Raw genomic sequence first — 25,559 nt, 5'->3', positions numbered from 1 at the left:
CAAAGCTAGCGCTACAATAAAATTTTTGAAAAAAAAAATTTTGGACTAACTTAACCGTATTTTTACTTTCCTGCAGGTGTCTCAGAACAACGGAATGTAACATTCACTTTGGAATTTAAACACACAAAGCAGTAGCACGCAGACGAACCACTAGCCCTTCTCGGGAGAAACCTCTGTAAGTATCCATTTTACCGAAATATATATTTCTAAATAAAATCGAGTCTGTCGACTGTTAGTTGACCATTACTAAGTCTCGTTTTTTAATTTACTTGGGGGAAAATACCGACAATCAATTAATATTGACCATCAGAAGTAGCAATGAATTAGCTTTTGCTGTTTTTTTGGATGGTCGTCTCATACAATGAAAATTGCGCAAACTCAAACGTCGTTATACGGGCTTACCACTACCACGCACGTGCATTTAACTATTTCACCCTTCACCCGTTTAAAAACGTATAAACAGGTTTGTTTGTTTGAGTGGACCAGCTGAAAAACATCTGAAATTTCTTTTATGTATAAATGTCACTGACGACGTCGACTGTAAAATTCCTACAACAACTCTACACTGCGGAGTCCACGTACAACGTAACAAATGTAACGTCAAACTTATAAACATAAAGCACCTTTTATGCTTCGTACGAGTTTCCAAAAAAAAAGAAGGATAAGAAATGAACACATAACAAAGTCATATTTTTGGCTCATCTGCTAAGGAAGCTGATGTCCCTTTAGTTTCTTGCTGTGTTTACATAATAACCAGTTTCTCAAAACCATTTTTCAATTTCGTTTTTCTCACACAGAATATTACGATTATATTATACCGAGACAATGGGGACACTTTATATATCACTTTTCTCCCGTCCTTGGTGGAGTGTGCACACTAACAGTACCAACGACACAACATCACTTTTTCAGATATTTTCAAAAAAATACAAAAATTTGATACACTAAACAGAGTTATTTTCTCCGTTTCTGACAATCATAATCGCATAAAAATCGGGACCGCGGTTCAATAAAAATGTAAATTTATTTCTTTTTTTGTTTATTTTATTTTCGGGTGTACATTTCGGATGTGGCATGGAATTGTAACGTACAAACTGGGTATGGGGTGATGAGGACGGAGAGTATTCTTTCGTTCGGTTTTTGTGACATTGAGGTATGCCTGCGAATAAAATAACATGAAGGATTGGAAGTTATTGCATAATAACATAAAAATAAGTTCTTCCGTAATGGGTTTCAATCGAAATAATACGGGATGAGAGCAGTGCCGTACTGGCTCCGGAAAGTCCCTCGGTGGCTACATACAAGTCATTTGTAAAAATGTAAAAAAAAAGTTCAAGCAAAGGCCCAAATCGCCTATCGGGAATCGCCCTAATTCACAGTATGCAGCCCGGGCCTGCATGCGGGGACGAAAAAGTTGGAAAAATAAATGCTGTGTACGTAACGGTACACACAGAGGTAGGAACTTTGGCAACCGCAATTTTTCTTTTGACATTTTCAACTTTAAAATTGGTTTGTGATATCTTCATGGATTCGCTTTATAATCGACATAATGAAATTGAGAAGTATAAAACGTTTTCATTTCATATGATGCGCGGAAGAGTTTAGTATTCTTTCCAGCAATTTTGTCGACTTCAGTAAAGGAGTTACCAAACGTTTAACTTGATACAACATGCCATTTTTGTGTATGTTCGGGAAAATGTTAGAATTTCTATTTGTAAAAGTGGCCTTGATAAGCGAGTAAGAAGCATTTGTGTCGTCATATCAGGACTATTGTTCAGTGGTCTCCTATTACAGTTACATAATGAAAACTATCGCTTGGTGTTCGCTACAAAATCTTGTACTTCATTAGTTCCAACAAACATTTTATGACACTGCACAGAGATTGATGTTTGTCGTCGTTGCCGTTAACAGATGACTATAGGGATTTTTAAAGTCTCTGTATACCTTCCACGTTGCTAAAATTTGTATATTTAAACTGGAAACTTTTCTACTCAAAACGTTTCGCACCGAAGAGATTACACAAAACATTGCCCCACACAAAATGAATGCAGACGCAAATTTTATGTGAGATATAAATGTAGCTCAAAGTATCAAAGTAGCAGTAAAGTCATTAGATTAAACTTCTATTTTTTATGGAGAAGGTGGTAATAACTGTCGAGTTCATTGTAACACACATTCCTAACACCACACACATATGATGCAAGATAAACGATAGCCATTTCGACAATTTCGGCCATTTCGGCTGCATCAGTTATTTATGCCGAAACTTTCGTTCAGAATATTTTTGAATGATTCAATTGTAGATTAAAATAGGGTTCTGATATTATGAGGAATGATTAAGGCCAGATTAAGATCGCAGTGCTGCCTTTTCCATATGGGCCAAATGGGCAAATGCCCGTGGCGCCCGAAGTAGAGCGAAAGGCAGGCCTCTCACACCTCCTTATTTCCTTATTTTTCCTTATTTTTTTAAAAACCTCCTTATTCCTCCTTATTTTATTAAAAAATTCTCATTTTCATTATTTTTCGCAAATTTCAACGACGGAAATCAAAATTAAGAAGAAAAATTCGATGCGCGGCAAAAATCACAATTTTTGTTATTTAACAAAAAGAACTCTAATACAAAGGTGGTGTCGTAGCTCATGATCAACACGACTGGTTTAACATTATATTTTTGTGGTTCCACGCCACCTTCCGGCTCGAGAGTCTCGAGTAGAACTATTTGATTTAATATATAAATCACCCTTAACATTGTCCCAGACATGCGTCCTTACAAAGCACCTAGCAAGGTAATAGAAAAAAATAGAGTAGTACTTTAATCGAAGTATGCGAATATTTCCATACCATATTTGACGTGTGAAAACCTCTATTACCCTGCTAGGTGCTTTGGTCCTTATAACAAACAATTCTAGGTTTTAGCCTCATTTACACTTACTTCTTTCAAATTTACAAGTTTATACTTTCACCAATTTATTATTTAGAAATTCGAACGGGAAAGAACAGCTTTTGCAGTTAACGAGATCAAAATCTAATCCAGCAAGTTTTTAAACTTGAGGGTGGAGTCAAGTTAGAATTTCCGCCGTAAGTACGTCTTAAATTTCAAAAAAAAAATTCGCATCGAAAACTGATTGAAAACTGCCACCCTACAAAAACGATAGGTACGTCAAAATAAACAGTGATAATTGGTAAAGCTAAGCTAAGCTTTGCTAAGAATCTAATTCAAGCCTTAAGCTCGTCCAAAATATTCAAATTTTCATTGTGATAAAAGTGAATTTTACGATACAACCTTACAAAAACGTCAAAATAAAGTTGAGGCGGACTTCCGATGTTAATTGCTGTATCAATGCTTAAAACAAACGAGGCATTGAGAACGTGTTTTGGTCCTATTTTTCATGACGAAATTTTCGAAACTGTCAAATGAAGTTAGAACTTTTTCTATTCAAAATCGCGATTGCTGCATCTGTCAATGAAAACTAGTACCAAAACACGTTTTCAATGCCTCGTTTGTTTTGAGCATTAGAATAATTTCGATTTTTATCGAAAAATTTCTCCTCATTTTTCCTTAATTCCAATAAACAATTTCCTTATTTCTCCTTATTTTTGTGCTAAAACCTCCTTAATTCCTTAATAAGGAGTCCAAATTTAGAGTGAGAGGCCTGGCGAAAGGAAATAACGTCCGAAATCCTTCAAAAAAAGGCTACACTATTTGTAATGTAAACAATCTTAACCTGGCCTTAAGGGGCTATCCAAGGAACAAGTTACGCCACTCAATAAATAATTGGCTGACACCGTACAGCAAAAGGTGCAGCAAAAGTATAATTGAAGGAAGGGATTAAAAGATTAATAGTTTTTATCTTTGCCGTTTACCCGTATGTCATTTATAGTGTCAGCCCCTAACTCGTACAGTACGAGTGCTGTCATGTTTCGTATAAATCGGTATGTTAGGAATGGCATGCTGGTTATTATGTCTTATAGTTCGAATGTAATCCATCATGTTCAAGGCGGTTTTAAACGTCAGATATCACAAAAGATGTCAGGCATGTCGAATTTGAACGAATTTATTTGCAATTACGTCAAAAGATTGAGGTGAAACACAGCTTAACGAAAAATTATGTGAGGTTACGTTTAACGGTACAGTTGTTTGTACATGATGTATAAAAGTAAAATAAATCTACCTGTTCAAGCTGCAACATTAACATCTGATTTGATGAATTTTAGAACTTGTTTGTTAAGATAATTAAGATATTTTGATCGTGCAGCCAACTAGAATTGAAAATGTTGGTACCTAAGTGGATGTAATATGTTTCTTGTTAAAACTTATGGGTGTGGAAAGTGTGGTGAGAAAGTACAACTCCATTCAAATTGCGACTAACTTTGTCTTTCAATTTAATTTAATTTCGAACCGAGTTCTTAAATCATGTCCGGAGCGATAGCGGAGGACTTGACGCAGTCTAACTTCCAAAAAAAGAACGAAGAAAATTTTTTGAGACGCGGCAACTATATATAGGCGAGAATTTAGGTTTCTTTCCTTTGGCCTGTATCACCACAAATCCTATTCTATCTTATTCGCGCTTCAAATACGAGCAAAACGAGCTATCACTCGACTATGTAACTTTCAAATTGCCGGAGATACATCGTTTTGAAGTTGGTCATTTTGATAGAAAATGCACCAAATTAACGTTTTCCAAACAATCAAAATCTTTCAACTTACTCTGTATGTTTCTATCTGTCTATCTGTCTATCTGTCTATCTATCGACGGTCGATCTCGGAAACTAGTCAGCCAATCTCCATGAAATTTTGCAGGAACCTCAGGGTGGGCATAAAAATGAAAATGTGATACGCCACTACCCCAGGAAAAACCAGAATTTTGTTTTATTGGCCTCGAAGTGGTTTCTGAGTGTGGTTTTCGAGGGTCGGGAACGCGTTTTCAGCTGTAGCTCAGCTGTATTGAAACCTGCAGGGGCGTGTGACCCATCAAATGAAAGGTATTCGCCACACGAATCAAACAAAAAAATAATTAGAAAAATTGGTGCAGATTTGGTTGAGCTAGAGTGGTCAGAGTGACCAAATTTTGAGCTACTCGAGCGTAGGATGAAAGGACTAATATTTTTTGGCTTATGAGAGATAGAGATTTACTTTCTTCGGCAAAGTCTCAGAGTTTTACGAGTAGAGCACATTGGCATATGTGAAAAATGTCGAAAGTTGGAAATGGGTGGGTCAATTATGTTTTTAGAGGTATTTCTTGAATGGTGGCAGATAGAGAGTTACTTTCCTCGGCAAAGTCTCAGAGTTTTACGAATAGAAAAGAAGGGCATTTGCGAAAAATGTCGAAAGTTGGAAATGGGTGGGTCAATTGGGGTTTTGGAGATATTTCTTGAATGGTGGCAGATAGAGAATTACTTTCTTCGTCAAATTTTCGAATTTCGTCAAATTTTCGATTTTCGTTAAATTTCGTCAAATTTTCGAATTTCGTCAAATTTTTTAATTTTCGTCGAATTTTCGAATTTCGTCAAATTTTCGTCAAATTTTCAATTTTCGTCAAATTTTCGAATTTCGTCAAATTTTTTAATTTTCGTCGAATTTTTGAATTTCGTCAAATTTTCGATTTTCGTCAAATTTTCAAATTTCGTCAAATTTTCGAATTTCGTCAAATTTTTTAATTTTCGTCGAATTTTCAAATTTCGTCAAATTTTCGATTTTCGTCAAATTTTCAATTTTCGTCAAATTTTCGAATTTCGTCAAATTTTCGAATTTCGTCAAATTTTCGATTTTCGTCATATTTTCAAATTTCGTCAAATTTTCGAATTTCGTCAAATTTTCGAATTTCGTCAAATTTTCGAATTTCGTCAAATTTCGTCAAATTTTCGAATTTCGTTAAATTTCGTCAAATTTTCGAATTTCGTCAAATTTCGTCAAAATTTCGAATTTCGTCAAATTTTCGATTTTCGTAAAATTTTTGAATTAAAACTAAACTGTTATAAAAAGCAGTGTTGATTACACTTCTAAAACGACTGATATCCCAACAAAAATCTCTTCGAGAAAAGTGTGACGCAGTCTTTGAAATACAATTTCTAAAATGAATGATATCGCTAGAGTTGACGCTTTCAGCTTCGTTACGCAAAAATTAAATTTTACACCCAATTAGTTCAAACAAGCTGGCTTAGTTTTTCTCATCATCTGCCAAATAATTTTTACCAAAAAAAATTTGACTGGAAACAACCAAAATTTTACCAAAAAAATCTGCGTCGCATGCGGCAGATAAATTTTCTTGCTGGTCTGTTCCTGAACATTTGCCACTTTGCGACGCAGACTTTTTTGGTAAAATGTAACCTTAAACAAACAAACACAAAATGTTACAACACAACAACCCAAATACACCAAATGCACTAAAAAGTTGGCAAAAATAGCAGATGTTTGGTTAGTCCACAATGGCCAAAAGCTACACAAATATCAGAATCAAAATATTGATCGCGCCAGAATAATTGTGACAAATCGAACGGTATATCAACAAAATTTGACAGTTCACAAATCACAGCTGTTCCGAATACTCAGTGCTTCCGAAAATTAGTCGTCGGTGATGTTAGTGCTGCCAGTTTCGAATAGTCATTTTTGTGTGATGTAATTATGCGCAAATAATGTAAGACGTGAGAATCAAATTATACACCTTTCCTTAGCCAATACTGTGTAAGTGAAATATTTCTTTTATTCCCAAGAATTAACAACACTCTAGTTGATTCGAAAAAATAACCTGAAAAATGTTCGAAACTCGCAACACTGCATAACCGAATCAGCTGAGTTCTTTCGAAGTTTGACACTAAGCCAATGTGCCGTTCTGAAATAATTTAGCCGCCGCCGATCCCTTACCAGTCGGCGCACCGCCGCCGACTATTTTAAAACCGGCACACACCTCTAATTTTCGTCAACTTCCGACTTAACTTCTAAAACGACTGATATCCCGGCAAAAACTCTTTCAGAGCAAAGTTGGACGCAGTCTACAGTCTATATGTGTGATAACTTCTAAAACAAGTGATATCGCTAGAGGTGACGCTGTCAGCGTCGTTACGCAAAATTGAATTTCACAGCCAATTAATTGAAATTAGCTGATCTAGTTTTCCAAACCATTCGCCAATAATTTTTTTTTCAGAAAAAATTTTAACCAACAGAATTTTGGCTGAAAAATTTTCAACAAAAAATTCTGCGTCGCAAAGTGGCAGATGCTCACGGACAAACCTACGAGAACATTCAATCTGCCACATGCGACGCAGAATTTTTTGTTGAAAATTTTTCAGCCAAAATTCTGTTGGTTAAAATTTTTTCTGAAAAAAAAAAATTGGCGAATGGTTTGGAAAACTAGATCAGCTAATTTCAATTAATTGGCTGTGAAATTCAATTTTGCGTAACGACGCTGACAGCGTCACCTCTAGCGATATCACTTGTTTTAGAAGTTATCACACATATAGACTGTAGACTGCGTCCAACTTTGCTCTGAAAGAGTTTTTGCCGGGATTTTATTAAAACTTGTTCTCTATAAGTGGTTTTTAAATGCGCTTCAAACTCTTAAAGGAACAATTCAATGTTTGCTAAAGTAAATAATAAAATTATTGGTTGATACTCATAAGAACGTTTGGTGAATATAAAATCTAGTAGTGCTGGTGGGTATATATATGGAGTAAGGATTAAATATTGTTTCATTCAGCAAATTTCTACAATTCAAAGTTTTAATGAGATGGTATATCTCCAGGTGATTTAGCTTTGAAAAATAATTCGAATTAAATGCTTGATTAAATGAGAGCTGATTAATTTCAACCAAAATAAATTTCATTGTTTCGACGTTCCTCGGTCGATATAACATTACGTATCACTCGTTAAATTGGTTCGATTTACAAATAATAAGAATGTTACATACTCCGTCAAGTAAGTGAGTAATGACGGGACGATTAAGTCGTGTGAAAATTATTACACTCGTTCCGATTCGCTACACTCGCTTCACGAACATTCACACTTAGATTTACTCCCGCACACATTCCATGTTCCTTATTTTAGTCCCTGGTGCATACTTCCAAAACAAGTGATATCGTTGTAGGTGACGCATTCTCCGCTTGTACGCAAGAATTGTAAAAGCAAAAATGTTTACCGAAAAAAATCTAGAAAAAAAATGCGTCACAAAGTCCCCACAGCTTCTTCTCAGGCCGGGACTGGCCATATGGTGAATTCGGGGAATTCCCGATGGGCCTTTTGGATTTTTGTATGAGAATTTTTAATTTGTGGGCCTTTTTAAATTGAGTTACATGGAGCCACTGTGGGCTTTTTCGAGCCAGTCCGGTACTGCTTCTTCTAAATATCAAAAGTTAAATTTTCATCCCCACTCCGCCGCCCCCTTAAACAGGGATATAAGGTGTTCTTATATCGGAACCCCAAATTTTTCTGGAATGTCTTAGAATGGCTACTCCCAAAATTTGAAGAAATTCCAAACAAAACTTTAGGAGATAGGAAACACGGAAGGACGAACAGAAGGAACCACAAAGTGACGTAGGATTTTTTCATTTCGTTAAAAGTAAAAGTACTGAAATCGACCAAACCTACATTAATGTGTGATATCTCGTTAAACTCGTACGGATGGACGCCCAGATTTTAATTTGGATTCATAAGGAATTGAATTGGCAAACTTCAATATTTGCTGTACATATGGTTCCTCAGTTTACGACAACAAAATTTATTTTGAAATTTTTTCTGGTAATAGGACTTGCGTGACTAATGTAAATATTTTGCTACCGAAAGTGGTATCATACACAGCAAACACAACTTACCGGGCACTTATGTGGTAAAATATATTGAATTAGGATCCATTCAAATTGTGATCGTTCTAAAAAACCGTCCTCTTGGACCCCCACACTACTCACAAAATCGTCCATACGAAAATATATGTATGGTATGGTTACATCGGACCCCTCTCCCCAAAGACAGCGTCCGTACTCTTGGAATAGAGTCTTGAACGTCTATAAATATTTCGTTCGCCGTGTAGTCACTTGTGTGCGTATTTCACCACGAATATATTTTTTTCTTGTCGCAAATATAGAAAGAGAAATTATATTTTTATTATCATTTTCTTGTTTCCTGATAAAATAGATGTGAGGACATAAAAAAAAACATGTTTTCGTTTCCTCTCTCTGGAGGAACGACCAAACCAGAATACAACTGGCGAAGAAAGGTAAATGGTTCGATAAATTCTATTAAAAAAAAATACTTGAGGGCGATAGCATAAAAATATGAGAAATTGGGTTTATAAATCAAAGCTGATAGATAAACAAGAATTTCTGATTGGTGGAATAAAATTTATTTTTGTTTGTTCGATTGGATGGAACGAGAGTTCATAACCGTAATGCACGGACAGTTCGGTCACGAGAGAGGTCGCAAGATAAAATTTCAAATTCATAGGCTGAATAAATAAATTTTTATTGTGATAGGATCTATTGCATTGTAATTTTAAGCAGTAACTATTTTTGGGAAAATGTTTTACTACCTACCCCATGCGAAATTTGGCCATTGCATAGGAATTTTTCGCCTGCGAAAATGATCAATTACATGTGGACTAAGTATTTTCAATATTTTTTTTTTCATTTCCTATGTGGCAGGTAATAACCCAGAATGCATTGAATGCTGCTTCGTACTTCATGGAAACATCTTTGTGATTCTTGGAAATTCAGTCGTGTGTCTGCTTTCATCTCAAAATTGTATCCTCATGCAATTTTTCTGCTTTTACTCAAAATTTTCAAAAAAGAAGAAAAATAATAGAAAATTGGAAGAAGGACAATCTTTTGGAATGATCAGTAATCGTACATTACTGTCGCGCTGGGACATTTTTTGTTGAGGCGTGTGGGAAGTTTGTATTTTGAGCCGAAGACGAGGAATGTTGTCTTTGGTTTTCTTACACGATAATAAGCCGTTTTTTGCCGCAAGAGAACAGAATCTATTCCCGAAAAAGGCCCAGATCTTAAGTAGGGAGCTGAGGGAATGGACCAAGAAAACCACCTCTTAGACCATTATTTTCGTAATTCATAAAAATTCCTTCAACTTGAAGTGTATTGGACAATTCAATTTAGTGAATGACTTTACTAGTAACAGGCAAACATAACGTGAGAGAAATTTTAATGGAATCTCCAGTGGAGCTGTACGTAAAAGGTATTTTTTTTAGTATAGATGAATACAGAGTTCTGGAAAAATAGCATACGGTGCACTGGCTGAAAAATGTGTGGACTTACCCAAAGTATATAAACACTGATGGTAATGCAGACCCTCAACGGATCAGAGAAATTACGGATCCAAACTTTCAGGTTAATTCATTTTCGTATGTTGTCTAACTTAGACTTGTGCAACATTACGGCCCTAAATACTTCCAATTCACCACTAAATACAACTTGACGCAAACGAATTTTATATGTGTGCAACATAACGCCGCTAAATCGTTCCAGATTCACCACTAGATGCAACTTGACGCAAACGAATTGAATACGTGTGTAACATGACGGAGCTAAAATTCACCTGAAAGTTTGGATCCGTGTGTAACTGCGGATTTGCATTACCTTCAGTGTTTATATACTTTGGACTTACCGTCCACAGTTATCAATTTATATTTTAACGGTATACTACGCTATTGGTAACTTTGGTGAAATATAATTACCAATAGCACAATATTTGCCTATCATTAAAATATAAATTGGTAATCCACGCGTTTAGTGGTATGGTAGGCAGCGCTGCAAAAAAAAACGGTCGAATCCGATATTTCAAATTTTTGTGTGGGAATTCACATTCAAATGTTGATATCTCCAGATTTTGCTAGGCTTGCATCTTTTATGGAGTTTTATCGATTGGCATACTCATTTGTGCAAAATGTTGAGTAAAAACTTTCTTCTAATTATTTTATACCAATGCGTATGCCAACCGATAAAACTCAATAAAAGATGCACACCTAGCAAAATCTGGCGTTTATTCTTCAAAAACACCGGAGATATCAACGTTTGAATGTGAATTCCCATACAAAAATTCAAAATATCGGATTCGACCGCTTTTTTGCAGCGCTTTCTACCATACCACTAAACGCGTGGATGGTAAGCAAATGTTGTGCTTTTGGTAATTATATTTCACCAAAGTTACCAATAGCGTAGTATACCGTTAAAATATAAATTGATAACTGTGGACGGTAATTCCCAAGGCGTATACTTTGGGGAGGTCACGCAGATGCAGATACGCGGGTTACACACCATGTTCGGAAGAGAACTTTTTCTGCAGTCTGACTCTTTAAGCTTTCCAATTAAAACTCCAATTGGCTTTACTTCTCGATACATTTATTCATTGAATGTATGCGGAAGTGGGAATTTTCGGTATTTTAAGCTAAAAAACCTTTAAGAGAAAAGTCTTCATTAGGGACATCAATTCAACAAAATCAAAAGCAAATTCCTTACATTCAGTCTTTTGACTTCTCTTCGAAACAATAAAAGTATCTCAATTCGTTCAGCGTGTCAACTTGGATCTTGAAATTGCAAAAATAAACGAAATTAACCTCAAAATCATAACAAGACGAATTTCTCGTGAAGTTGCAAAAAAGAATCAATTCTTACATCATCATTGAACTTAAAAAACTCTAGAATTCGAATTGTTCACGAAAACACGTTCAATGATTGAATTCTAACTGGAAAATACAAGAAAATTCAATCAAAACATTGGACCACAAATTGGTCAATTTCTTTCTCACTTCTCGGCTCAAACTATGCCGCAAATTAGCTGCATTCTTAGACACGCTTTACGATCACATAAATCACTTATTAAATTATATTCTAAGCACTTCTGATTGATAAAGTTATTCAAGATTACGTTAAACAGTGCTTTCTCTGTCGACATTACAAACAGGAATGAAAAATAGCAAAAGTCATCCGGTTAAAAGTCAAAAGTTAACGAGGCAAAGTGCCATCTCTTAGCGAAAGAAAGTTAATGACAGACTAGTTCGAAGGAAGATTAGGCGCGATTTTCAACACACCACGTTTCATACAAAAATTTCACCACGCCATACAAATTCAATTTTGGTGAATTTGTTTGTATGGAAAAGGTGTGTTCCCGCGTATCTAATAAAATGGCGATCACCCATTTTTCAGCCAGTGAACCGTAAGTCAGTCATTTTTCAACCATTTTCCACGAACTGCCAAAATATAATGCCGATTCAAAAGTGAGAATTTGCTGATTGCACTATCAAAACCTTGATTGACGCTGATTGTATCCAAAAAATAATTCGTTACGATTAATCATTTAATCCTAACCTAAACATAATGATAAATAAACAGAGACGGAAAATATGATTTAAATACAACCAGCGAAAAGAGACAGCAGTGGCAATAACAACAATATATATACTTCTCGACAATCACGAACAAAAAGAAAAGAAATAAAGGAACAGCACAAAGCCAGAGAAGATGAACGCGTACAAGATGAATAGTGACTTTCCCCTAATGGAATGATTGGTTGTTTCATCTTTTATAGGCTTATAAGTATGTTGGTGTAATATATGATGGTCGGACTGTCTCAACGTCTATAAAAAGCCATAAATTAACTTCTGATATGAAAACTAATTAAAAGTCTTCCATGAGATAATGTAAGTATACAACAACAAAAAACGAACGTAGATGAATTTCAGTCTTCTCGTGTGCTAAAACCGTTCTACAATAAAGAAGGAAAAAAAAACGAAACGTTAAGTCGAAAGAGGATTGAAGATATATGCGGCTTCTGTCTCATTTTTATTTTCTTGAAAGAACAACCACCGGGAAATCATATAAGGCAAAAAAAAACGAAATGAAAATTGCTTTGCACGTCGTGATGATGGTGAGAAAATTATGAACCATTGCTGGTGTGCTTTGACATTAATGTGTAAATTGTACACTTGTTCCCTACATGTATATATTAGTGTTCATACCACCCATATAATATTTATATAAAACGTAGTATCTATCCATGCCTATAAAAGAAATTGGTTTGAGTTGTGCCAAAGGATGTACCCGAAATGGTGTAGGACAGAAAAATATGTGAAGAAGGAAAAGAAGAAAAAGTTGAGCATTGGTAGAGGTGTGGAACAGCTGTAAGAGCCGATTAAAAATTCTTGCGGCCGACAGTCGTCTTTCCCTGCTTACTATTGAACACTTGAAGTTCAACTCGGCTGAACAGTCAAGAATGAGTGAAACAATAATTATTGTAAGACTGCAATTTCACCTAAATCACAAACTGATCAACAACGACTTCCGAACTTTCCGGGCCATTTTTGTAACATTGCGAGAAGATGGAAGACCGTTTTGAACTAAAAAGCAGCATTAGTGAGCTGCATTAAATCTCGCATGGAGCGGGTTGGCTCATTCCTGTATAGGATTTTTAATCAATTTGTATAACACGAGAGTAACTTTCCTAAGTGCCATAAACATCAAAATCTGGGTAGTTGGGGTGTTCGATGCCCTCCACCGTACACATAAGAATGATATGAATGACACGATCCATTCACAAATATCTGAGTCTAACTTTAGGCGGAAGTATAGGGTAACGACACCGGTTACGAGTCTCCTTAAGACCGGTTACGAGCCTACGAAATTTATTGTACTGAGGCTCGTGACTGAAACATTGTCTCTTATGGTAAGAGGAGGCTCGTAACCGGCACGGGGTTCGTAACCGGCGCCGTTACCTAATTAGTTCCAGATGAAAAAATGCCAAAGGCTTGGTTCGGAATTCACGTTAAGCACTCTTGCGAGGTGTTAAGCACTCATGGCTAAAAACAAGTAGTGACTGGATACCGTAGTGGATAATAATGAAGGCTACAAATATATGTTAAATCTAGCAACAGGTTGGCTCTGACCTGAACTGAAATAAGAAATCAGCATTAGGCGGCTGACTTTCGGCAGCTATCAAGCTTAGTGCAGAGGGTGCTCCATGTATTACGTAATATTTGAAAGAAGGTAAAACCGCTAGAATGGTTGTGTTTCATGCCGTATATTAAACACACACCTTTAATATGGCTAGCTACCTGACGGCATAATGTAAGGAGGAAAAAAATAACGATGAAAAAATTGCAGTTCACGTAATTATATCTAATATAAGGATCGTTAAAAGCGATGTGAGTAAGAGTGTATATATATATATATATATATGTCTAATACTATATCCATATATTTCGGTGTAGAGCTACACATTCTTAATATTACATAGAAAATGACGCTCTTGGCAATGCCGTTTCCTTTCTACCTTTTTTTGTAGCTACTGCTGCTATCCTAATGTAATTTATATATTGGAAAACATACAAGAAAGAGGGGAAGAGCTTTGGCTTTTTATACAATTTTTTTACATAAATATTAAGTCTGGCATATAGCATAGCGAACGCTTGAAAATTTAATTTAGCCGTTTTTATACAAAGCTTAATATTTCCAGCATATGTATATCTACTACGCCTTGTGTGCCTCTACAAAAAAAAGAAACGTGATATTTAAGTGGATGTTACGGTCGGTAAACAGAGACGTTTGTTATTAAATTCCGAAATCTCTAGACTGTGCGGTGAGAATAAATATTATTTTTTGCTATTATATCAAAATTGTTTAATAAACAAATTAGACGAAATTCAATTTTTGTGAAATATATAATTTTACACTTTAAAGTGCCAATTTCTTGTCTCCCGACACTAAACCGTGATTTTGATTTAAAAAAAAAATGGGAAGAGGTGTGGAAATGATAATGATGGCAATAAAGCTGTAAATTGCCACCGTTAATTTTAGTGCAATGTGGATTAACGTTTCGCAGAATGCAAATGAGTTCATTGAATCGAATTTTCTGATTCTAAATAACCTCATTCATTGTAATGCGGATATTCGTCACGAAGGAGAGTCAGAAAATCGGTTACATTAACTTGGACATAGAGTGTGCTGCAAACTTGGCAAACTTGGTACATCACCCGAGCAAAAAAAATCGACGAAAAAGTATATTTCCTTGTAAACAGTGAAGTATTTGGATCACCTTTTTTCGATTTTTTCCCATACAAAACCAGTATCAGTATCAGTATACCAGTATCAGTATACCGTCACGCACTTGCATGTACTTATTTAGCATATCACCCCGTATACTTTTTTATACTCATGACTCTCTGGTGACATTTGTGAGAAAATTGAAATTGTTGGTAAAAAGTGCTTTTAATGAAATATGACTTTTTCGGTTTTTATTACCCATCTTCGTTTACTCACAATCTTTATTGCCATTAAAGAATGAGAAAATTAATGAAACAAAATTTTTCTGTTAATATCCGTTGTCGCCAGACAAACCCTAACACCAAACGAGACAAAGCCCTACACATATTCCTAACAAGAGAAAGCCCTACAGATACACCTAACAAAAAACGAGCCATCAGAACAGTCGGAGCGTTTGCTGCGACTGAGCCCCGTACAAACCCGTATATCTATTGCGTACGTGACCCTAGTGCGTCTGTCAGTCTACTTTGACCGTAAGCCTATTGCGCCGGTTAATGTAGTTAAAGTAAAATTATTATGGAATGTGTACATCTTAGAAATTGCGCATAGCGCAATTACGATGCCCCGTACGACGTTCCTTTCAAATGAAACAAAAATTTCAAATCGCCCTAAAATTTTAATTTATTGAGTATAAATACACATAGGGCCCTAGTACCGGCCTTAGTCCGAGGACCCAAATTTAATTTTTTTTTTCAACTACATTCTATTCGGCCTTCGATTACCTTCTAAATTAAACAAAAATTACGACAAACGGATGAAATTTACGCGAGTTGTATGTAAAATACACATAGGGCCCTAGTACAGGCCTTAGGCCAAGGACCCAAATTTAATTTTTTTTCAAACACCATTCTATTCGACCTTCGATTACCTTCCAAATCAAACGAAAATTACGAAAAACGAATGAAATTTACTCGAGTTATATGTAAAATTCACATAGGGCCCTAGTAGCATTTCACTTCTAAGGCCCTAACTCACGGTCCACTCACCCGATTTTAAAAAACTTTTTTTTCCTGGATTAGTATTGACAATACCTATCATTTACATTTCCATCGTTTGTTTTGCCATAAATATCACCAAAAGACCTTAAATCACTTAGGTGGCCCTAACTCACGAAGGGCCGACCCGAATATGCCCATCTTCGAACTTAGCCTCACTATTTCGACTATCTTTCAGGGAAAAAAAAAATTTTGAAATCGGATTTGATTTACTCAAGATATCGACGTGACGGACAGACGGACAGACAAAATTTTTATTGCGGATTCGTCATCTATGAACATAGGCAAACACTTTGCCCTTACCGTCTGCTTCGAATTCCATCAATTACACACGGCATCGTAATCCTATAAGCCCCTTTGTACTTCGTACGGGGCTAAAAATCAACCGAGTGCAAGAGTTGGCGCCCGCGCCGAAGGATGATTTTTTTCTTTCTCCGAGTCGTTAATACTATTTGTCATACCTTGTTGGGCAAAAATTACGAAATTTTTCTCGTAATTTAGGCCCTCAGCATGAAAAGTTCTATAAGCATCTGTTGTGGACGGTATATTTTACCACTACAGATTCGTATTAACTTTTCATGTTGAGGGCATAATTACGAGAGGAATGAAAAAGATTATGCGTGTTATACTTTGAATCGAATAGAAGGCTGATGTTGTACTGTTAATAATGGTAAAATCTATCTCACATATACTCAACTCATTCAATGGAAGTTATAGGGTATGGTGTATGGAACACACCTTGAAACCCGCTTACTGAGTTTCTCCCATACGAAAACAAAAAATATCGACGAAAATTTCAAGTTTATCAAATCTCGCTAGAATCTTGGAGAGTTGCGAACATTGGAGAGTTGCGAACATTGGAGAGTTGCGAACATTGGAGAGTTGCGAACATTGGAGAGTTGCGAACCTTGTAGAGTTACGAACCTTGGAGAGTTAGGAACTTTGGAGAGTTAGGACGACTATAAAAACGTTCTTTTAGGTGTAATTACCACAGAACTTCTATAGACTATAGATGTTGAACGAGATAAATCGGTATACGTAGTTCTTCTTCTTCTTCTTCTTTTTCAGCCTGTTTCTATCCACTGCTGGATGTAGGCCTCTCCAACTTCTTTCCATTTCGTACGATCCATTGCCATTTGCTGCCAGTTTGTACCTGCAATATTCTTAATTCCGTTTGTCCATCTCTCTGGTGGTCTACCTATAGCTCGTCTTTTATATGGTCGCCAGTTCATGATCTTTTTGGTCCAACGTTCGTCTGTCCTTCTTGCAATATGTCCCGCCCAGCTCCATTTCAGAGATGCTATTCTTTCCATGACATCAACGACCCTGGTTTGTTGTCGAATCCATTGATTCGTCATTCTGTCTCTGAGTGTTATTCCAAGCATACTCCGTTCCATGGCTCTTTGTGTCACTTTCAATTTATCTTCGGATGCTTTCGTTAAAGTTAACGTTTCCGCTCCATAAGTGAGCACTGGAAGGACACAAGTGTCGAAAACTTTGCGTTTCAGACTATTATTCATTTTGCTTTTGAAAATTAGTCTGAGTTTTCCGAACGCTGCCCATGCAAGACCAATCCTACGTCTTATTTCTGCAGTTTGGTTGTCCAGACCTAACTTCAGTTTATGTCCTAGATATACATAGCTGTCGACTCGTTCAATGACAGTGTCACCAATTTTGATTTCTCTATCGTCCCCGATGTTGGTCATGACTTTTGTTTTCGATAAGTTCATCTTGAGGCCAACTTTGCTCGCCTCTTCACTTAACTGTTGTAGCATAAGCTGAGCCTGACCTAGATTCGCTGCTATCGGTACAATGTCATCAGCGAAGCGGAGATTGCTCAGGTACTCTCCATTTATCTTTATTCCCATTTTACTCCAGTTTAACTTCCTAAAAATACTCTGCAGAATCGCCGTGAATAATTTCGGTGAAATGGTGTCACCCTGCCTTACACCTCGGCCAATTCTGAATTTCTCCGTGCTCTTATGAAGTTTTATACATGAAGTAGCATTTTTGTACACATATCGAATTGTGTTGGAGTACCTTGAGTCTACTCTACATTCGTCTAATGCGTCCAATATCGACCATGTTTCCACTGAATCGAAAGCTTTTTCGAAGTCTATGAATAGCAAGACTATGTCGATGTTGTATTCACGACACTTCTCAATAAGCGTTCTCATCACCTGCAAATGGTCGTTTGTGCTGAAACCAGATCTGAAAGCAGCTTGTTCAACAGGTTGGTAGAAGTCGAACTTGTTAGTGTTCCTCTTCGTAATGATTTTCATAAACAACTTGTAGAGTGTTGACAATAGGCTTATGGGTCGGTAATTTTCCAGCTTTGTTATGTCTCCTTTTTTATGCAGCAATGTAATTACCGCATTTTCCCAGGCTTCTGGTACTTCTTCCCACTGGAGACATTGATTAAACAAAGCCGTGATTGCCTTTAATAATGAGTCTCCACCTAGTTTAATGGCTTCCACTGGAACACCATCTTCTCCGGGAGACTTTTTGTTTTTCATCTCGGCTACTACGGTCTTGACTTCATCAACAGTTATGTCGGGCATATCCTCCGATCCCACGTTTCTTATTATTGGTCTATCTTCGGTTTCTTCCGTTGGACTCTGTCTTGCTGAAGAAAACAAATTCTCATAAAATTCTGTTGCAACGTTTAATATCGCATTTCGATCCGTTTGGATCGTTCCTGTTTTGTCTCGTAGTTTGAAGATTTCTTTTTTGGCGTTTGTCATTTTTCTCCGTAGGACTTTCATATTGCAGTTAGCTTCAATTATGTTTTGAGCCAATTGGACATTATATTTTCTTTCATCTGATCTCCTTGCTTTGTTGATACTTTTAGACAGGTTCCGGTATTCCACCGAATCTCGTCCTCCGTTTTTTACCAACTCTGCTCTGCTTGCGATCAGGTCTAATGTTTCTCTGCTGAGTTTTGATTCTTTCCCTTGGACGGATTTGCATTTGGATTTCATGAAACCCATTATTGTATCGACGATTTTGGTATTCAATTCGTCCAATGTTTCACATTGATTGTTGACGTTATCTAATTCGGCAGTCATTTTCGTAGCAAATTCTTCATTTTGTGTGTAAAGCCGTTGTACGTCAATCCTTTCACTTTTCTGAACTAGTTGTGATCTTTGAAATCTGGTATTTAACGTGACTCTTACGTAGTTCGGAACCTAAAATTTGCGCATTTAGCTGGAATTAAAAAAAAAATGTTCCCAATCTAGATAGCCGAAGGAATCTCGTATTTTTTGTGCAATATTCTCGTTCTATCTATAAAATAAAATCATTCAAAAGCCATTAAAAAAATAACAACTGACGCAAATCTCTGTTTATACTTCCAAAACAACTCATATCGTCGACACACAAAAATTTAGAAAGAAAATGATTTGTTGGTTTTATTGTTTGCTATCTCTATACGATACTTTAAACTTGGCGTACCGACTGCTTAGGAAAATTGAAAATATACTTGAGAGGAACATACCGTCGTCAGTCTACATAACTTCATTCGAAATTAGTCAACTATCAGAGTTCCACAACGTATACGTAAGAAATTTCAGAGAATAACAAATACCATGCACTGGTCCGCGGGAGAAATGAACTATTTATCGTAAATTTCGTACCCATTCCATTTCGTCCATAAAACCATCTGGCATCCGTAGTTATGAATATATATTGTGCTCCACGAACGAGAAAAAAAATCTTTAGTGGAAATTATACTGAGTTAAGTGCACCTAACAAAATGTTAAGCTACTATCATACATCATCTGTACGTGCAATGAGAGTACTAGTTGTACTTTATTACCAGGACTCGGTAGAGGTCACATTGAATTCTGGTCACGTTCACTGAAAATATAGTGGCAATAGTCAGATTCCTGGTTTGTCAACGTGACAATTTTCTTTTTACATTCGCAAGAATACATAAAAAAAAGACTCAATGTCGTTGCTGGCAGGTTCATATTTCGTTTAAAAACTGTTTTTTTTTGTCACAGAAAGACGCTGTTGGACATAAATAATATTTTTGGCCATCTAATAATTTGCCAGTTTCGCATTATACATACGAGTCTGGCATTTAGGGACCAGAAAAAGGTCGAACGTTTGTAGGCTTTGATGAGATATTCAGCTTAATAAAACATCCGACTTTTCGGATTAAAATAATATATTTTATTCAATTATCAAAACGTGTAACTTTACTCGATACAATTCTATTGTCAATCAACTGATAGGATAATTAAGTATACTTTACAGACTTCACCTGATCCTACACTACCTCGCTTTAATAAAATATTTGTACTCAAATTTTTCTAATAAAATTCTCTTTTAATTTCTCAAACGGCGACTCGTAATGTAAAACCGTTAGAACCACTTCGATTGTGTCCACACTTTGAAATTATTTCCTTCAACTCTGCTATCAATAACCGTCGCATCCGCTTCAATTGCTTTCCTTTTCCTCGCAGTACCTCGTAAAGTATAGTTTCCACTTAAAAAGAGCACTCCGTTTAACCTGACAGTTGTAAAATAGAACAAAAGAACTGTCACGCAAACGGAGTGGAAATTGAATTTATTTAAATTTTTTACTTTGTTTACGTGACAGTTCCTTTGTTCTATTTTACAACTGTCATGTAAACGGAGGCTAAACGGAGTGCTCTTTTTAAGTGGAAACTATACTTAACAACTTTCTTCCGTATGCATTTGCATCACGTTACATCCACATGTCTTCATAATCTTTTCCTAATGTGTGAATCATTCGTTTACCGGCTTAGCATCTTCTACAGTAAATTTTTGAAAGCATCTTCGACGACCGTGAACACAAAAGTGGTCGCCATATCCTCGGAATTCTCAACAGAAAAAAATCGTCGTCTTTGCCTCGTATTCCAGTTTGCTGTGAGTCATTGTTCCGTAGTTGGTAGTTGACTCACCCATTTTTTGTCTCCAGATACAGTTTTATTTTTCAATAATCCGAAAGCAGAGTTCAGCATTTTAATCCAATTTTCCAGAATCTTCATTGTAACGCAATGTACATTCGGTTAATTCAACCTCCGACTTGACCACATCAAAATGTATTTAAAATGTATCCGAAAATTTTGAATTTTGTTGCAAATATTTGCGGAGCAGAAAAATTTACATCTTTCTTCCAAACCAAAGCCTACTATAGTCGTGACCTTAACTATAAGCACCAAACGGAGTTTCAATTTGTACTTCCCAAAGTAGCAGCTTCACAAAAAATTTGGCTAATCGGAACACTTAGCGTTTTGTCGGCGTAAAATTTGACTTTTAATTCACTTTTCCAGGTTCGCAAACCATTTAGTTTATCGGTTGAGCCCCCATGTAGGTTTGGATACGATATTCAGCTTACTTTTCGGATTAAAATAAGATAAATTAATCAATTATGAAAACGTGTTATTTTGACAATGAACAAAATCGTACAGTGAACGACATCTCAAATGTCTCACTGTCATTTTTTTCAGAGAATGTCATTGTGAATTTGCAATGACACAATAAAATTCTCAGAAAAATTTGACAGTGAGACATTGAGATGTCGTTCACTGTAATGATTTCTGCTTCGAGGAAGAAAGTACACGAGCAAACTCTGTCCCAACTACTTCTATCAACCCACTATTTCCTTCTATTGTCAATAGCAAGTACCACCTGTCCCAGCATTTGATCGCGTAGTTTCCCCTCGATGTGCTTCTCTTTACTCGATACAATTATATTTATTGTTATCAACTGACAGGATATACTTAAGTTTACTTTACCGACTTCGCCTGACCCTTTACATTTTCGAAATTCCGAAGTTACCGTGTTTTCAAATTTTGCGCCAAAGTATCGAATTGATGAAATGAAACTGGAGCTACGCGGATGTTTTTGTAACCCAATTTCTAATTCTAAAATAAATGAATTGACATGAAATGTCTTAATGTCATAAACTGGAAAAAATTAATTGACTGGGAAGGTCGATAATTTTTAAAGTTGAATTGACGGTCGTCTGTTTTTTAGCCGTTTTGCCACCGTTTTCCAGCCTATTACTTGACTATGACTTGGAATTGTAACAATGTAGAGTTTAGCATCCGAAGATAAATTGAGAGTGACACAAAGAGCCATGGAACGGAGTATGCTTGGAATAACACTCAGAGACAGAATGACGAATCAATGGATTCGACAACAAACCAGGGTCGTTGATGTCATGGAAAGAATAGCATCTCTGAAATGGAGCTGGGCGGGACATATTGCAAGAAGGACAGACGAACGTTGGACCAAAAAGATCATGAACTGGCGACCATATAAAAGACGAGCTATAGGTAGACCACCAGAGAGATGGACAAACGGAATTTTGCATGTACAAACTGGCAGCAAATGGCAATGGATCGTACGAAATGGAAAGAAGTTGGAGAGGCCTACATCCAGCAGTGGATAGAAACAGGCTGAAAAAGAAGAAGAAGAAGAGTTTAGCTAGTAGAATATTTTAGGTGACAGTTGAACCGCCATCTTGGACATATCGTTCGAATTTAGTATTGAAGGTGATTTTTGCTCGATCTCCCCGAAAGGGTATTTTTGACCACTATCAAACGTAAAATCTCGATTTCCGGAGTTGTAAAACTTTTGGTCCTTTAACACGAGACTACACTGATACCTATCTGTATATGGTTGGTCGTTGGTTGCTCTTGTTGGTTGTTGCTACGAGAAAATCTAAAGCTCAATTCAACGAAATAATTTATTCGTTTTATTTTTTCATATTTTCAATAAAATTCGTTTAACTCATATTTGCTGTTTCTATTTGCAATTTATTTCGTTTGGTATGTTGTAATGCATGATATGTATGAATTTCGATATTTATCTAGTTCGGAATTCATGTTGAATTTGGGCCCTGTTTTTTTTTGCAAGATTAAATACAAAACTTTCATTTATTTTGTTCTTCTTTTTCGTTTTAAAACAGTTTTATGGAAAGCTAGCAAAAAAGGGAGAAGAAAATACAATTCCCCGGATAATAATAAGTCAAAACCTATAAACGAAAAACACATGTGTCCGACGATCGATGTGTGTATGTGTGTAGTGTAGTAGATGAGAATAAAGGGCAAATGTTGATAAAAAGCAAAAAGTACGTAAGTAAAACATAACGAAATGTTTTCCATGCTTTCTGTTGTCGTTTTAAATCGAAAGAAGCAATAAATCTAACAAAAATTGAAATATTGTAATCTGATCGGGAAAAAACTTAATTTTAAGGGAAATAAATATCAATGCCATGGATCAATTCATGAATTCAAAAATAGCTAGACTGCAAACTGTAGGTCATGTAGATTATGATACATGGGTATAATTCACCAAGTGTGACGTAGCGTTTTTTTATAGAAAGGCTGCGATCCGGCGTATCTAATAAAATGGGGGTCAAAGTTGTAAACTTAGGGGAAATCACGCAGATCGTTAGTTTATTAGCTACGCATGAACACTCATTTTCCATACTTTGTGTTTTTGCGAACTTAAGGACCATATTTGTGTTGCAATGTCAAACTGGCCTGGAATCGATGTGTCAGTGATGCGTAAAAATTTGGGTTTATCCAAGTTTGTATTTGAGGTTACGCCGATCGCCATTATCGCAAAAAAAACATGGCGTCTATCGGTCAGACTAACTATTTCGGATTCAGTCAGAGAAAAGATAACAGATGGCGCTGCGCTGGTGAGGCGGTAGCAACGCGTTTTGTTATCATTTCTCTGGATTCAGTATAAAATTTCAACTAATCTGAAATTGCGCTACAATTCTGTACGAAAATTCAGCAACAATAGCAACATTTGATTGAATCGATATTTTGGTTTGCGTCTCGAATTTAGTACCGATAACGTCTCGCATGTAAGTCAGCTGGGCGAAAGCATGTGACAATTTTGCCTTCTTTTTTTAAGGTTCAGTGGATTTTTGCGATAACGGCCCCGATGATCAGCGCAGGCGTCCCACTAAATTTTGCCTTGTCCGAAATTCGGACATTTCGGACAATTCATAAAAATTTCGGACAGTTTCTGCAAAAATTTCGGACATTTTTTTTCTAATTTTCACTAAAGTTACGCATTAAAAAAAGTCTGTAAGTCATTTAAGTCCATTCCACCAACAAATTCTGAGGCTTTATATGAGATGAGAGAGATGAGATTTTTAGCCCCGTACGAAGTACGAAGGGGCTTATAGGATTACGATGCCGTGTGTAATTGATGGAATTCGAAGCAGACGGTAAGGGCAAAGTGTTTGCCTATGTTTATAGATGACGAATCTGCAATAAAAATTTGGGCCGTCTGTCCGTCTGTCCGTCTGTCCGTCTGTCCGTCTGTCCGTCTGTCCGTCTGTCCGTCTGTCCGTCTGTCCGTCTGTCCGTCACGTCGATATCTTGAGTAAATCAAATCCGATTTCAAAAATTTTTTTTTCCCTGAAAGATAGTCAAAATAGTGAGGCTAAGTTCGAAGATGGGCATATTCGGGTCGGCCCTTCGTGAGTTAGGGCCACCTAAGTGATTTAAGGTCTTTTGGTGATATTTATGGCAAAATAAACGATGGAAATGTAAATGACACGGCAAATGATAGGTATTGTCAATACCAATCCAGGAAAAAAAAGTTTTTTAAAATCGGGTGAGTGGACCGTGAGTTAGGGCCTTAGAAGTGAAAAGCTACTAGGGCCCTATGTGTATTTTACATAGAACTCAAGTAAATTTCATCCGTTTTTCGTAATTTTTGTTTCATTTGAAAGATAATCGAACACCGAATAGAATGTTGTTGAAAAAAAAAAAAAAATTTGGGTCCTTGGACTAAGGCCGCTACTAGGGCCCTATGTGTATTTTACATATAACTCGAGCAAATTTCATCCGTTTTTCGTAATTTTTGTTTCATTTGGAAGGTAATCAAAGGCCGAATAGAATGTTGTTGAAAAAAATTAAATTTGGGTCCTCGGACTAAGGCCGCTACTAGGGCCCTATGTGTATTTTACATATAACTCGAGCAAATTTCATCCGTTTTTCGTAATTTTTGTTTCATTTGAAAGGTAATCAAAGGCCGAATAGAATGTTGTTGAAAAAAAATTAAATTTGGGTCCTCGGACTAAGGCCGCTACTAGGGCCCTAGTGTATTTTACATATAACTCGAGCAAATTTCATCCGTTTTTCGTAATTTTTGTTTCATTTGGAAGGTAATCAAAGGCCGAATAGAATGTTGTTGAAAAAAAAATTAAATTTGGGTCCTCGGACTAAGGCCGCTACTAGGGCCCTATGTGTATTTTACATATAACTCGAGCAAATTTCATCCGTTTTTAGTATTTTTTGTTTTATTTTGAAGGTAATCAAAGGCCGAATAGAATGTAGTTGAAAAAAAATTGGATCCTCGGACTGAGGCCGATACTAGGCCCTATGTGTATTTATACTCAATAAATTAAAATTTTAGGGCTATTTGAAATTTTTGTTTTATTTGAAAGGAACGTCGTACGGGGCTTCGTAATTGCGCTATGCGCAATTTCTAAGATGTACACATTACATAATAATTTTACTTTAA

General features: G+C 36.3%; 1 protein-coding gene across 3 annotated transcripts in view; it reads left to right on the top strand.

Annotated features, from left to right (window-relative positions):
- The window catches only part of LOC119083016 (protein eva-1 homolog C-like), a 316,459-nt gene that overhangs the window by 50,847 nt on the left and 240,053 nt on the right, over positions 1-25,559 (top strand). For all 3 annotated transcript variants that reach the window (XM_037192653.1, XM_037192654.1, XM_037192655.1), the window contains exon 2: positions 77-175. The gene's annotated coding sequence lies outside the window, so the exon portion shown is untranslated. The remainder of the gene's footprint in view (positions 1-76; positions 176-25,559) is intronic.

Source organism: Bradysia coprophila, unplaced genomic scaffold (genome assembly GCF_014529535.1).
Source record: "Bradysia coprophila strain Holo2 unplaced genomic scaffold, BU_Bcop_v1 contig_538, whole genome shotgun sequence".
In the NCBI taxonomy this organism is placed as follows: domain Eukaryota; kingdom Metazoa; phylum Arthropoda; class Insecta; order Diptera; family Sciaridae; genus Bradysia; species Bradysia coprophila.
This window is presented reverse-complemented; position numbering and strand designations above follow the sequence as displayed.